Source organism: Myotis nattereri (assembly GCF_964212035.1).
Source record: "Myotis nattereri genome assembly, chromosome: 7".
Classification (NCBI taxonomy): domain Eukaryota; kingdom Metazoa; phylum Chordata; class Mammalia; order Chiroptera; family Vespertilionidae; genus Myotis; species Myotis nattereri.
The window spans coordinates 56,121,891-56,135,945 of NC_138082.1; the positions used below are offsets into that span (position 1 = coordinate 56,121,891).

General features: G+C 47.0%; 1 protein-coding gene across 1 annotated transcript in view; it reads right to left on the reverse strand.

The window, feature by feature from the left end:
- The window catches only part of TANC1 (tetratricopeptide repeat, ankyrin repeat and coiled-coil containing 1), a 237,453-nt gene that overhangs the window by 171,959 nt on the left and 51,439 nt on the right, over positions 1-14,055 (reverse strand). Inside the window, exon 2 of the mRNA XM_081095903.1 lies at positions 4,448-4,586. The gene's annotated coding sequence lies outside the window, so the exon portion shown is untranslated. The remainder of the gene's footprint in view (positions 1-4,447; positions 4,587-14,055) is intronic.

The following is a 14,055-nucleotide window of genomic DNA, read 5'->3' on the forward strand; positions in this document are numbered from 1 at the left end:
CAGTAAAAGCTACTCCTCACCAAGGACCTGCCATCATCAGGTACGTTATCTCTGTCACCTTGCAGTTAAAAGAACCCTATAAAATACACATTACCCCAAATTTTATAGGGCAATTCTGTAAAAAAAATAAATAAATAAAAATCAAGATGCAGAATGGTTAAATGATTTCTAAATTCCACAATGACAAATTGGTTTTATGTATTCATTAAAGGGGACCCTCTCCTCAGACAAACTTTGTTACCACAATATGATGGAAGGGGAGAGCTATGAAGGAAAGCAAACAGCGTTTTCTTCTCAGGATGGGACACAAGAAGAGATCTATGAGAAAACAAAACACGAATACTCTGGGCCACCTTTCAGAGAGGCGCACCTGACTGGGCCAATGACTGACTTCCACAATGAAAAAGAACTTCCCAAAGATATCCCTGAATTTTAAAGCACTTTCCCTTATGCCAGTGGTCGGCAAACTCATTAGTCAACAGAGCCAAATATCAACAGTACAACGATTAAAATTTCTTTTGAGAGCCACATTTTTTAAACTTAAACTATATAGGTAGGTACATTGTTATTAACTTAGTTAGGGTGCTCCTAAGCTGGCCTTTGCTAAAAACGTCCTCAATCTGATTGAGGTATGTTCGCTGAGGTCGACCCCTTCCAACTCTCCCACTCACACTCGTCTTGTATACTTGTTTCGTCTATCTCCTTTCCAAAAACCGACTTCTGCACATGGGCCACGAAGTTTCAATCGCACTGTACGTGCGCACCCGCACGTGGTATTTTGTGGAAGAGCCACACTCAAGGGGCCAAAGAGCCGCATGTGGCTCGCGAGCCGCAGTTTGCCGACCACTGCCTTATGCCATCCCTTCTGATTCTCATAAAAACCCCTCTGAGGACACGGCAGCATGATCCCACCACCCTGATCTCAAGCAGCACAGCTAACACTCAGCTAAGAGCCAGAGACGGAACCGGGATGAGGACACGGATCATGGCTTTGCCATTGAGAGTCTTGTCGTTAGCACCTCCTATGTGATAAAAAAAAATATAGTGACACACTACCAATATGAATAAGACTCAGCTCCTGCCTCAACAAAGTCAACCTACTCACCCGTCTAAAACAACGCAGTTCCTGATGGCGAAGACTTTGGAGTCAGGCAGACCAGCCCATAGCTTTAAAATCCCAAATCCTCCACTGTGCTTTACATGCCCTTCGATCCTGGGCTATAACTTAATCTCTGTGAAGCTTCGATTCCTCGTTTATAACAGAGATAATATACCACAGAATCACTGTGAATATTAGAGATAAACTCGTGAGAAGAGCCTGGGACTATGCTTAGCATGAAATACAAACTACACAGTCAAAACTGTCTCATGTTGTTAGAGCTGCTGCTATAGGCCCACGTACAACCTCTAAAGCCCATAATAATAAAATGTCAGTGGAATGGCCTTTCCCTCTCTTATTTGGGACATTAAAATGATAGGCCTGAATCGCCAATTAAAATATGGGGCTGACTTGGGGAGGGTGAAGGATGAGTCACACTTCTGGCTTGAATAGTGCCAATGACCCAAGTGGGAAAGCAGACAGAAGCATGGGGATGAGGGGATTGGGGGTGGAGGGGTGGGGGTTATAGGTCAGGAGACAGGCAATAATTATACGATAAATTATTCAGCTTGGATATCACAAGTTAAGAGAACATATGAGTCATCCAAGTAGAAATGCCTAAAAGACTGCTTGAGATGAGGGTGAATTAGAGAGAGACTTGAGGGCCATTAACATGTGGGTGGTAGTTGAAGTCATGGGAGCCCTGAGGTCCCCCAAAGAGGCTGAGCAGACTAAAGAAAACCACCAAGGATGAAAGCCCAGGCAACGGGAATATGTAAAGGCAGACACAGCAGGACCTAGGAAGAAATGAAAGGAAAAGAAAAGTAGTCAAGAATGGTGCACAGGAACCCAGAGGAGAAAGTTGCAAATGAGGAGTACTGCAGGAAAGGCATGTTAAAAGTTCTATCAGAGGCCAACTGTGACCTTCACAAGAGCAGTTTCCATGACGTTCGGCCATAGAAACCAGATGATAGGTCTTCTGTAAGGTGCCTCCTCAATGGCAAAATTCTGTGATTTCAAAATACAAACTCCCCATTTTCCATTAAACCCATCATATTGTTAAAACCTCACCCAAGAATGGGTTGTAAGATTTTCTTTCATAGAAAGGGACCTAGTTAAAAACCACAAAAAAACATTTAAAGTTATCTTTCCTAGTAAGCTCCTACCTACTTAAAGTTGGTCCCAGGGAAGGAGAAAAGAAAAATTAGGTAATTCTCTGCCACCCAAAAAACTGGAGAAGGAAAACAAAAAAAGTATAACTTACTAAATAAGTCCAAAAAAATCTCTAAGGGCAATACACTTAAATTGCTATTTCAATGTTACTTTCAGAACTGTGTTACCACCGGTCAAAAGGCTTTGGCTTCAATATGCAAATCTATGCATACTTTGGTAAAATTCCATGAGAGCAGATTCCCACCTGGATTTCTAAATAAACCTAAGCTCTTGTTAAATATAGTAAATTGTTCTTCAATGTCCTTGTATACTTACAACCGTAGAAAGTGTTGTCACAGGCAATTTTAAATTAAAGTTATAAAATGGTTCTGCGATGCAAATTATGGCACAACAAGGGAATGTTTGGGTTGGCAGTCTAAACTGGTGACACTAGTTAGGAGAGTTCAAAAATAATTCCCCCCCAAACATCTGCTCAGGCTAAGAAAGGGGTTTTTGTTTTTAAGTCTATCCCACATACAAATATTTTTCAAGTAGTTACACACATCGTCTTTTGAGGAGCTTTAAAAAGAAACAAACCTACCCAGCAAGGACTCCCTCTCCACGCCTGAAACTCCAACTTGGCACACCTGGGCGCGTCTCAGTATCCCCCGTTCTAAAGCTTCAGGGGAGATTCTGGTATGTACGCCCTTGCCAGGCTCCTGTGGAGAAGCTTTGCCTTTAGAAGGACCACCCCCAAAGTTTTGGGGAGCAATGTGGCTGCTCTGTTCTTCATGGATGAAGAGGGCATGGCAGGAGGGGTGAGTGCAGAATAGGAAATCCTGCTAGCAAGCCACACCAAACACATGGCAGAGTGCACCTGCGTATCACATGGGCGTCTCAAGAATTCAGAGTTTGGAAGCAGCTTTAACCTTGACCCCCACATCCTGTGGAGGAGCATTTCCAACACGTACAGAGGAAGGACCGGTGAGGTTTTCAGTGCCGCCCGCCCCCCATTCTGTCCTCGGATTCCTACCCCATTGCCTGGACTGCAAGCAGCTGTGCATACAGGAGGACGGTCCTCCAAGCTGTGCTCACTTAAGATGGGGCTGGAGACTGCTCTCAGCCAATTCTCTCTCTGCTTAGGCCAAGTGGTTCTCAACCTTGGCTGCACATTAGAATCACCTGGGAATCTTCTTAAAATCCTGATTTCTGGGCCTCATCCTCCGGAAATTCTGTTTCTTTGTTATGGGGTGGGGGCCACAACATTAGTAACAAAGAAACAAAATTTCCGGAGGATGAGGCCCAGAAATCAGGATTTTAAAAAGATTCCCAGGTGATTCTAATGTGCAGCCAAGGTTGAGAACCACTGGCTTAGGGGAAGGAGGAAATATTTGAGCTCCACTACATGCTACATATTGGAGACAGGGAAATAAAAGATGAATACAACAAAAATGACCCACCAGGAACCTCCAGTCTGACCAGATCCCTTGAAGTAGGCACTTCTGTTTCGCAGCATACAGGTAGGGCTGCAGTACAGGAAAACCACAGGCCAGACGGCCAGCAACTGCCCTGACATTCCTAACGCCACACAAACAGAAATCCTCCCTGAAACCTGGGGGAAGGGGACCACACAGCTCGGAAAGAGTCACCGGACGACCTGCAAAACAGGCGGGAGGCAGAACCTGTGCCCGTTGTAACTCGTGTGACCCTGAAAAGCCAACCGGGGAAGCGCAGGGAGGTAAGGTGGGTTGTCAGTGTCCCCTTGTTTGCGTCCAGGTAGCCAAAGAGGGGCTCGTAATTAAACTTCACAGAGTTCCTCAAGGGGAAGGGAGGACGGGAGAATGATAATGATAAAAAACGGACAGCCAGTCTGACGGTATTAAAAATCTGAACAGCGCTGATCAGTTGTGCTTCTATGTATGCCAACTGTAAGCCAAAGATAATAAATCATTCACTCAACACACATTAAATGTTTTCAGTGGGAAAGGGCTGTGCTAGACACTCTACAGAGACCAAAAAGCCCTGAAGTGGGCACAGCTAAGTACAACTAGAAAGGTCTTAAAAGAATGAAGCACCCGTATTATCAAGAGGACTTTAACATAGTAACTCAGACAGTGTTTAAATTATCCTTCAATTCGTATGAATAAAAACCAGGTTTACCTTCAAAGCCCTCAAAGTTTTCAGAAAATAGCGTACCTGGGAAAGGCTGGTCTGTCGGTACAGGCCCCTCACCTCGCCTCACCCCAGGCTCCGCTGGCTCGCAACAGAGAGGCGCTGTCTCCTTGGGGCACCGGCCAAGTTGCTCCGGACAAGCCGGCCACGGAGAGCTGGGAAACTGGGAAACAGAGAGCCTGTCAGCACACTCACACTGTGAGACACGCGGCACAGAGTGTGCAACACCAGCTACAGCCTCCTGACAGTCCCCACGAAGCCGCGGTGGAGAGGAGAGACAGCAGCTTATCCACGGACTGCTCACCAAGGGGAGAGCAGGGTGACGGGCCGGCAAACCCGAGAAAACTCCCGAAACCTTCTGTTCAAGGTGGCCTGGGGCCTTCACTGAACGAACGCCCCTGGCCTGGAGCAAGGCACCGTAGGGTCCCACTCACCTCCGCCACCATCTCAGGTTTTTCTCCTTAAGGGGTGCCGGTGGGTTCACAGCCCAGCACACAATGAGATGTTTCAGGTTCAAGATAAGGAGCCAAGAACCCCTCTGACTCTCGGGTTTCTGAGGTTCTCCAGAATGCCTCCTTCCCATTCCTCCTGCCTCCCTCCTCACAGGTCCCAGCGCTCTACACTCGCCACTTCCGAACACCGCCCCCCACCTCCCCCGCCAATTTCACGCTTTAGCTCTCCCTGCCCCTCATCCTGAACACCTCCCTCCCACCCTGGAGACTATCCTCCCCCACGTCAGCTCAGGTGTCACCAGTCCTTCCCCTGCACTCAGAGCACCTGGCTGGGGCCTGTGTTCCAGCGTTGGCTTCCTTCTGCCTTGACCTCCCCTCCTACCCGTTTCTCAAGCGCTGGTCTCACCTGCCGTCCCCTACACCTTCCTCCTGCTCTGATCCCAGGGAGAGGCGGATGCCCCATCGCGTGTGTTGACTAAAGAATTCCAACCAGAGGTTTCCCATGACTGACTCAGTCTTTCCCTGGGAAACATACTGCCACACCAAGCCTGGGAAAAGCCCCTTTGCAAGGGAGCTGTCCATGCTCAGACACACGGACAACCCAGCCCTCACCCAAGTCCGTGGCTGGGCTCCGTTGCCAAAAAGGACAAAAAAAAAAACGTGGGCGGTCAGGTTTGGGCCAACCAAACCCCCTTGGCAGGGCACCTGAGCACTAACAGGTTTCTGGCATGCAGAGGCTGGCTGAGGCCTTTCCTCCCTTTTAAGTCTGTTTAATGAGGAGCTCCCGATGCCACGCCTCCTTACCCACCAGGGTTTCAAAGATGAGAAGGAACGCGGGGCACTTTGCTCTGGGAGGAGACCAGGTGATGCCTAGGACGGGTTCCGTCTCCCCCCAGTTCAGAGTCAGTGGAGCTCTCATTCAAGCAGGATGCAGAGGAGACCCCGCCACGAACCAGGTGGTCCCCCGAGTCCAAGGTGTGAAGTTTCCTCCGAGAGGCCTCATCTCATGCTGCCCAGGCTTCCACACACGGGGGCTCCTTCCTCGCCAGCTTGCTGACCTCGCGGGCAGCGTGGAAGCTTTCACTGCAGGACAGCACCACCTGCTGAATAGCAGCTCAGATATCCCAGGCGTCCTCTTATGCTGATAAAAAGGATCACCTGCCGCTGTGCTGAGGGCCCTGGCAGCCAGGGAGGGAATCATCGTCTCCCAGCTGCCGCCAGCACTCAGCCAAGCTCCTTCCACAAAGCACACCTCAGCAGAGAAGGCGGGCTCCTCATTTGTTCCAGCACAAGGGGCAGACTAGGAAAGGGTATCCATCGCAGCAGCAACATGCCCGCTGCCAGACAGACCCTCTGCCCAGAGGACCCACAGACGAGGGTGCCCTTCACAGCAGGTGACACAGGTCATGTTCACACATCCTTTCTCTCTGGCCCCTTCTCCACCTACAGCAGCGCATGTAGGGCAGGGGATGCGTGCTTTCTGATTTTAAGACCGCAAAGGCACCACTGTAAATTACGGGCTTGCAGAGGTCCCAAGGCGAGGCGGCTTCCTGCAAGGACGGTCCCTGCAGCCTGTTTTTGTGGGGATGAGATCACAGAGCTTACATTCTGTGTTTGGTCCTACATGGGTTTTTAAGGGCTGTATTCGGCAATTACAGAAAGGAGAAAGGGAGGTCAACGGGATGGAGGAACTCTGGGTGGTGTTTGAGAAGTTACATATAACTACGGTTACATCACTCACTGACCGGACGCAGGGGAGAAACTGCCTTGCGTTTTCCTTTTTTTGTCCTTCAGAATCTATTTTAAATTAGCAAAAAGATGGAACTTTTTACTTGTTTGGTTTTGACATTTCTCTTTTCAAGGCCTTTTCAGTACACAATCCAAAGTGTGGGCCCAAGAAAGTTTTGACAAAGAAGCATTAGGCCACAGAACAGTCTCAGGTAAAACGCAAAAGATGACAAAATACACTTGCTGAAGGAATTTTTATGGAACTAAACACAATAGTTTAGAGACTAACTGAATGAAGACCTCCAAGGGCTTTTTGTTTTCAGATCTAATTTCCAACTGGCTTAAGAAAAAAAAAAAAAAAACGAACCTTAAAATGTTTTTGAGAAGAATTATTAGGGTTTACCGCCTGGTCATCCCTCTCTTTCAAGGATGAACAGAGAGACTTCAAAGTTGTTTATCCAATAGAAGTAAAATTTTTTTTCTCTCTCAAGTATCCTCCTAAAAATGTAACACTGAGCCTCCTCAGGCCACAAAACAAAGACTAGGCATTCATGGTCCGCAGCATGTGACCGATTCCCTGTGACCGTCTGTCCTCCGGTGGACAGGGCTCCCCAGCACAGATGCTGCTGCGCCAGAAAGTGAGGCCTGGAGAGGTTAGACCGGCGTGCAGGAGGCACTCCGCCACAACCTGCTGCATCTCCGAGTTCGTCAGGGGGCTCCCGTCACCCTCAACTGTGCAGACAGGGTGGAAAACAATATCCCAGAAATCCTAGAGCAAATAAAAGAACCCCCTCGTTTTTGTTTTGTTTCATTGGAATGCTGGTGCTTGTATACAGGAAGCGGGCTCCAATAAAGAAGGAAGGTAGCGCGAAGGAGAACTCTGTGGGGATCTGGCTCACACTTGAGGCAAGAGTGGCCAAAGGCATTATTTAAAAATATCAACGTCCACTTCAAATCCTGAGGCTTTCACTTTCCTTGAGACGGGTGTACTGCTGTACCCTGTACTGTTACCTCTGTCAACTATCTGAGGTGTTTCTTCGGTCCTCACCACCCACCAGAATCTCCTGGGGAGCTTTAAGAATTCTGATGCTCAGAAGAGATGAAACAGAATCTCTGGGCATGGGGCCCAGGTGGTGGTACTTTTTAAGGCTGACCCGCTGATCCTGATGCATAGCCCCTGACCTGTTCCTAGGGGGTTTCCTTTTTCTCTTGGGAGGACGGGAGAAACACAAATGGATTGAGAGAAGAGCTGGGAGAAACTGAAGAAACAACCTGCCGGTGAGATCTCTGGGGCAAAGTGAGGCCTGGAGGTGCACCCCACCCCCACGCCGCTGAGGGAGAAGCCAGGAGTGGGGACAGACTGGCTGGTTCGTTACCTAAGTAAGCGCTGGCTGGCTCCTATCACGGAGTTGGCAAGAGGTATCAAAACTCATCTGTAAGGAACATTCCTTTGTCGAGTGTTTACTACGTGAGAAGTGATGTAACATGATGGCTTTCACATGCAAAGAAACTACTAAGCTATTACCACTATGATTTCTCTTGGTTCGTCTAGTAACAGCACTAGCAGCTTCTGTGTGTTCTTTTACTGGCAATCCGTATTTTCTTGTTCACCAAATGTGACAAAGTACATACTCATTAAAGGCTTTCTGCCTGGTGTTACAATGCCCAACGCACAGAGCTCTCCTAGGTATAAAGCCGCTGGCTCATCGGAGGGCTGAACCGGAACCTGATTTCTATTAGCATCATGATGTTCTCCGATGTGACAGTGACCGGGTTAGAAAGAGGGCCTGCGTCCCTGGGTGAAGGGTGAGGACTGCCTGCAGGAACACTATCTCCAGCTGAGGAGCTACGTTCGCTCTCGCTTCCATGTTCCGTAATTCTTAGTCGCCTGCTCTCTATTTGCTCTGTAATACAGTGACAAAAACCAGGCTGTCCGCCTTGGATGCCTCCTTCCGATTTCTGTCTTTTCTGGGGGAATTAATCAGCTTTGCCTTACTCATCCTTTGCACCTGTACCAGAAAGACCTGGACTATTCCCGGACACCACCCCAAACTAAAGAAAAGCCCCAGAGTCTGCATTTTAACCAAGCACACAGACACGATACACAGTCTGGGACCCTCATCAATTCTGCCTTCGAAACGGACTTACCAGATGTCCTGCTAAATCTCTCCATCGCCGCTGCCACTTCTTAACTGGGGTTTCATCAACTCACCGTCCCCCTTGGCCTCCCAGTGTATCTGGTCTCTCCCGTGTACACTGGACTGCACGGCCACCTGCCACTTGGAGCCCCACACTGCTGGCTCCACGTTCCTGACTCAAGTCACTTTCCTGAACTCAAGCCCGACGCAGAAAGTCTCTACCACTTTAAACAGAGGGTTTCAGGTCTATTAGTTCTCTCTCCCAACAGAACATGAAGCTTCATGAAGGCAGGATCGCCATCATCATCCCCTTCCCCTCCCCCCTCCCGTATCTTCCACAGGGCTCAGGTACATCTTAGGTTTCAAGAACAGTGGTTGACAGATAATTGAAGCCCCTGCCTCAGTCACAGCTTTTTCTTTCATTCTTCTCACTTTCCCTGAGAAAACTTTCATCCTCTCCTTTCGATTCCAAAATTGGCAAGGGTGGGAGAGAAGATCTGCCTATCAGTGGAGGAAAGAGAGAAGAAAGCAGTCATAAGCTAGCAACCTCAACTATCCAGAAAACAGCTGGGAACCAAGATTTAGTCTTTCCAGCTGCCAAAATCTGCGACAAAATGCACGCACCATTCAGAAGAGAGCTTCCCAATCTCTTGCAAGCTTCATCCAATAGCTCTTTCCCAGACTCTCCCCAGAGCTATTTCACTCTGCCTTTAGATACAATTCTAGCAGGAGGGAAATATTTGGTTTCCCAGGTCACCGTAAATTAAGAGGGTGGAGAGCAAGTGCTAGATCAAGACACAATGACAGCCCTGAGAAGCTATGACTGACAGGAGGCAATTTATAAATCCGAAACCATAGATTACAGGCTGTTAGAGTTGAAATAGCCTTTCAATCCCCAAAAGTGTCCAGGGACACCAAAAACAAAGCATTTCGAAACAGTACAATTAGTGGCTCTGAGATTACCCCAGGCACGAAGAAAGGTTATTTCACTTTTACTGGGTCCCCAGCCACTATATCCATGGGGAGAATATGCCCACAAGGTCAACCTCAGTCCCTAAGACCCAAGTGTTCTAAAAAAAGGCGGGGGGGGGGGGGGGGGAGAGGGGAGGGAGGGGCACTGCAATGCACTATCTCTATGTGGTCTCAAGTAGCCCTGAACACAGGGACAGACTTTCAAAAGGAGTCACAGAACCCTCAACACTGCCATTTTGATCTGGAACCTACCATCTAGCTACTCCCAACCTCACACACACTCCTCACTTCTCATCCACCCTTTCTTGTGGGATTTGTGAGTAAAACTCCTCACCAGATTAGAAACTTCCTTGAGCAGAGGGACTGCAGCTTTGTATGGACACCACGCCCCCATTGCGGCACCTCACAACTGATGGGCTTGTCCCTGGGCCAGTTCAATCTGTCCAGAACCCCTAAGGCCAGATGATCCTAGGGAGGGAGGTATTTAAATGACTGTGTTTTAAAATAGTCCGAGCATTTCTGTAATCTCCAAAGGTATTGGTTTTCCTGCTTTCTTATGGAGTTAAAAAAAAAAGGTTTATACAAACACCAAGTGTTGGTGAGAATGTGGAGAACCCTCAATGTGCACTGTTGGTGGGAATGCAGATTGGAAAGCCACTGTGGAAAGCAGCATAGAATTACCTCAAAACATTAAAAATGGAACTGCCTTATGACCCAGCAATTCCACTTCTGAGAATATATCCAAAGAAACCCGAAACACTGATTCAAAAGAATATACGGATCCCTGTGTTCTTGCAGCGTTATTTGCAATGGCCAAGATATGGAAGCAGCAAGTGCCCATCAGTAGATGAGTGGATAAAAAAGGTGGAGTACGTTTACACAAGGGAATACAACTTGGCTGCAAAAAAAAAAGGGAGGGGGAATCTCACCCTTTGCAACAATGCTAAGTGAAATAAGCCAGTCAGAGAAAGATAAGTACCATATATATAATTTCACTTATATGTGGGATCTAAATAAAAGTCCATTTTATTATATAGGAACAAAATAAGCTAACAAACAAAACAGAAACAGACTCATAGATACAAAGACTGACAGCTGTCAGAGGGGAGAGGATAAGGGGGCTGTGTGAAAAAAACCTCACAGACAGACAACAGTATGGTGATTACCAGAGCGGGGGTGGAGGGAGTAAGTGGAGAGTAAAGGGGGATAAATGGTGACGGAAGGAGACTTGACTTGGGGTGGTGAACACACAATACAATGTGCAGGTGATGTATTATAGAACCATGCCCTTAAAAACTGTATCATTTTATTAACCAACTAGAGGCCTGGTGCACGACACTCATGCACTGAGGCGGGGGGGGTGGGGGGGGCAGTGTCCCTCAGCCCAGCCTGCGCCCTTTTGCATTTAGAGAGTCCTCAGGGGACATCCTTAGCACTGCCGTGGAGGCGGGCTGCTGTGCTTGTCACCCATCAGGCCAGCTTGTGGCTGAGTGGCACTCCCCCGTGGGAGTGCACTGACCACCAGGGGGCAGCTCCTGCATTGAGCGTCTTCCCCCTGGCAGTCAGTGTGCATCATAGCAACCGGTCGTTCCACTGTTTGGTCGATTTGCATATTATCCTTTTATTATAAACTCAAAAATTATTTTTAAATAGGTTTCAGCCCAGAACCAGTAGCTCAGATGGTTAGAGCATCATCCTGATACACCAAGGTTGCAGAGGTTCAATCCCCGGGCAGGGCACATACAAGAATCATTAATGAATGCATAAATAAGTGGAACAACAAATCGATATTTCTTTCTCTCTCTCTAAATATATATCAATAAAATTTAAAAACGAGAGACCCACTTCTAAAAAAACAGTTTAAATGTTAGATACTGTGATTAATAGGGCAAGCTTCTGTTTATCTTAAAATCTAATCTCTATGGGTTATAGAACTAAGGAATGAATTCTGTGTGTGCCTATCTGAATCTCAAAGTTTAGGATGAGTTTTTCCTTGATCTAAAGCAGGGGTCCTCAAACTACGGCCTGCGGGCCACATGCAAATACAAATATTGGATTTGTTCCCATTTTGTTTTTTTACTTCAAAATAAGATATGTGCAGTGTGCATAGGAATTTGTTCATAGTTTTTTTTTTAAACTATAGTCCGGCCCTGCAATGGTCTGAGGGGCAGTGAACTGGCCCCCTGTTTAAAAAGTTTGAGGACCCCTGATCTAAAGCAACCTAACCTCAAATAACTTCAATCCTTCAGAAATGATATTGGGTAACTTCATATTTATGTCTTGATAAGTAATAGCATGCAAAAGTTTTGATTTGCTTTGGGTTTAGTAAAGACAGTACTTTAATGAATTTAATTCGTGGTTCTATAATATGAGGTTATGATTTATACTTGGATTTTTAAAGTCTAAACTGAACTAAAAACAAAATCTATTTCCTGATTCCCAAAGGAAATTCTGTCTTGTTTTAAGCTCATTGGTGACTATGCCACTTACACTCCAAGATCCAGTCATTTACAGACAGGTGCAGTGACCCACTCGGGTGCTGGAAAGCTCTCTACACTTAGGAGCAGGCTATCCAGGACTGCCTGGCCTGCTGTGTTCTGCCTCTGCAGCCCTTCCTCTCCTACAGCTGAAGCCTCTTGACCCTTGCCCCCACCTTCCCCTCACTGGCTCGAGCCAGCGAGAAATTCTAGAAGAGAGACTTAACAACTCAGGCCAAGTGGCTCTGGTTGCTTAACAGGCCCTGACCTTCTGTCCAATAGCTTGATTTCTTTCTCCTGCATTCCACAGGCTAACTCACCCTCTTACTCAGCTATGATAACTGTGCCTGAGTCCCTCTCTTGATAATCTGCAAGTCCCTGCGGGCTGAGGTGCTGCCTTCTCTTGGCAATCCTGCAGGGGACTGGAGGTCTACCCTGCACCCACATGGCCACCAAAGGTCAGGGCACATGGGTGCCCATGCCAGACCACTCCGACGCCCTGGGTCACCCCAGAGTCCCATGTGCCAGTGCACTAGCACTAAACCCCCGCTCTTTCCTCCTGGCACCCTGGACTTCCTCCCAGCCGCAAATACCAGGTCTGCTGCCCCTACCACATGTCTCTCACCCCTGGGCAGGGAGTTCCAGGTCCAAATTGGGCCTCACTAGGAAATGACTCAGATCACAAGAAGCTGAGGATCCCCTGGCCAGAACAAGTAAGTCACAAGATCTGGATCCTACGCTATCGAAAATTTAAACTCCAGCAACAAAATATTGACAAAGCAAGAGAAAATAGGATATATCTTCTCCCTAAGGACAACACCCCCGTATTGACAGGGTATGCTGAAGCCATGGCAGCCTCATTCACAGGCTCTAAGGTAAAACCTGAGGACTATCAGATAAATGACGACAACTGTGTCTTCCCTGGGTGGAGGGGAATCACAAGGATTCTTATAAACCATTTCCGAGCTAACACCTATGACTCCTGAAACTACAAATATGAAAATAACCATATAGATACTCCTCCCCAAGGAAATCAAGTCATCTTCTAAAGCCCTGTTAACAAAGCTAGATTTATATGTACATTTTTATCAAGATCCTTAAAAATCAGACATTAAAAACTAGCTGGCAACACTGTCTGCCACTTCAAAATAACATGCAAAGCAGAAACCTTCATTTTCTGGTCAAAGCATATTTTTGTAGTGCCCATAATTTTCTACAGAATTCTAGCCTTTTCTACTTTCTACCACTATTTTACAGAAAGACACTCCCCCCTTGGCTTTGTATCTTTGCTTTTTGATCTGAACAATCCTGAAAAACCCAACCTTGCAATCTTTTTCAGTCCTGGGAAGGAATAATACCAGTCATTTTAAAACCAAAAGCAGTGTCAACACTTCCTCAATGACACAGCTGCTCTGAGTGACCAGTGAATAAAAGTTTGTTTTTCTTTCCTTGGAAAATGAGGACATCTCTTTGAAATAATTCTCAAAGTTACTGAACATGGTCAACGACAGTAAGGCCTTCGTGAAGGAGGCACTAGCTACCTATGACCAAACACAGCAAATACACATGCACAAGAGGGGTTGCCCTGTGACTCCAGACAGAAGGAGACCCAGTCTGTATGCCGTGCGTTACATGGAACACACATTGCCTATTACAAACCTAAAAAAAGAAAAGAAAAATTAGGCATATGAGTCAGCAATCCCACTTCTGGGTATTTACCCGAAAGAACTGAAATCGGGATCCCAAAGAGATATCAGCACACCCATGCTCACTGCAGCACCATTCATAGTAGCCAAGATGTAGACACAACCTAAATGTCCATTGGCAGGTGAATGGGTAAAGAATATGTCATATACAAATACAAT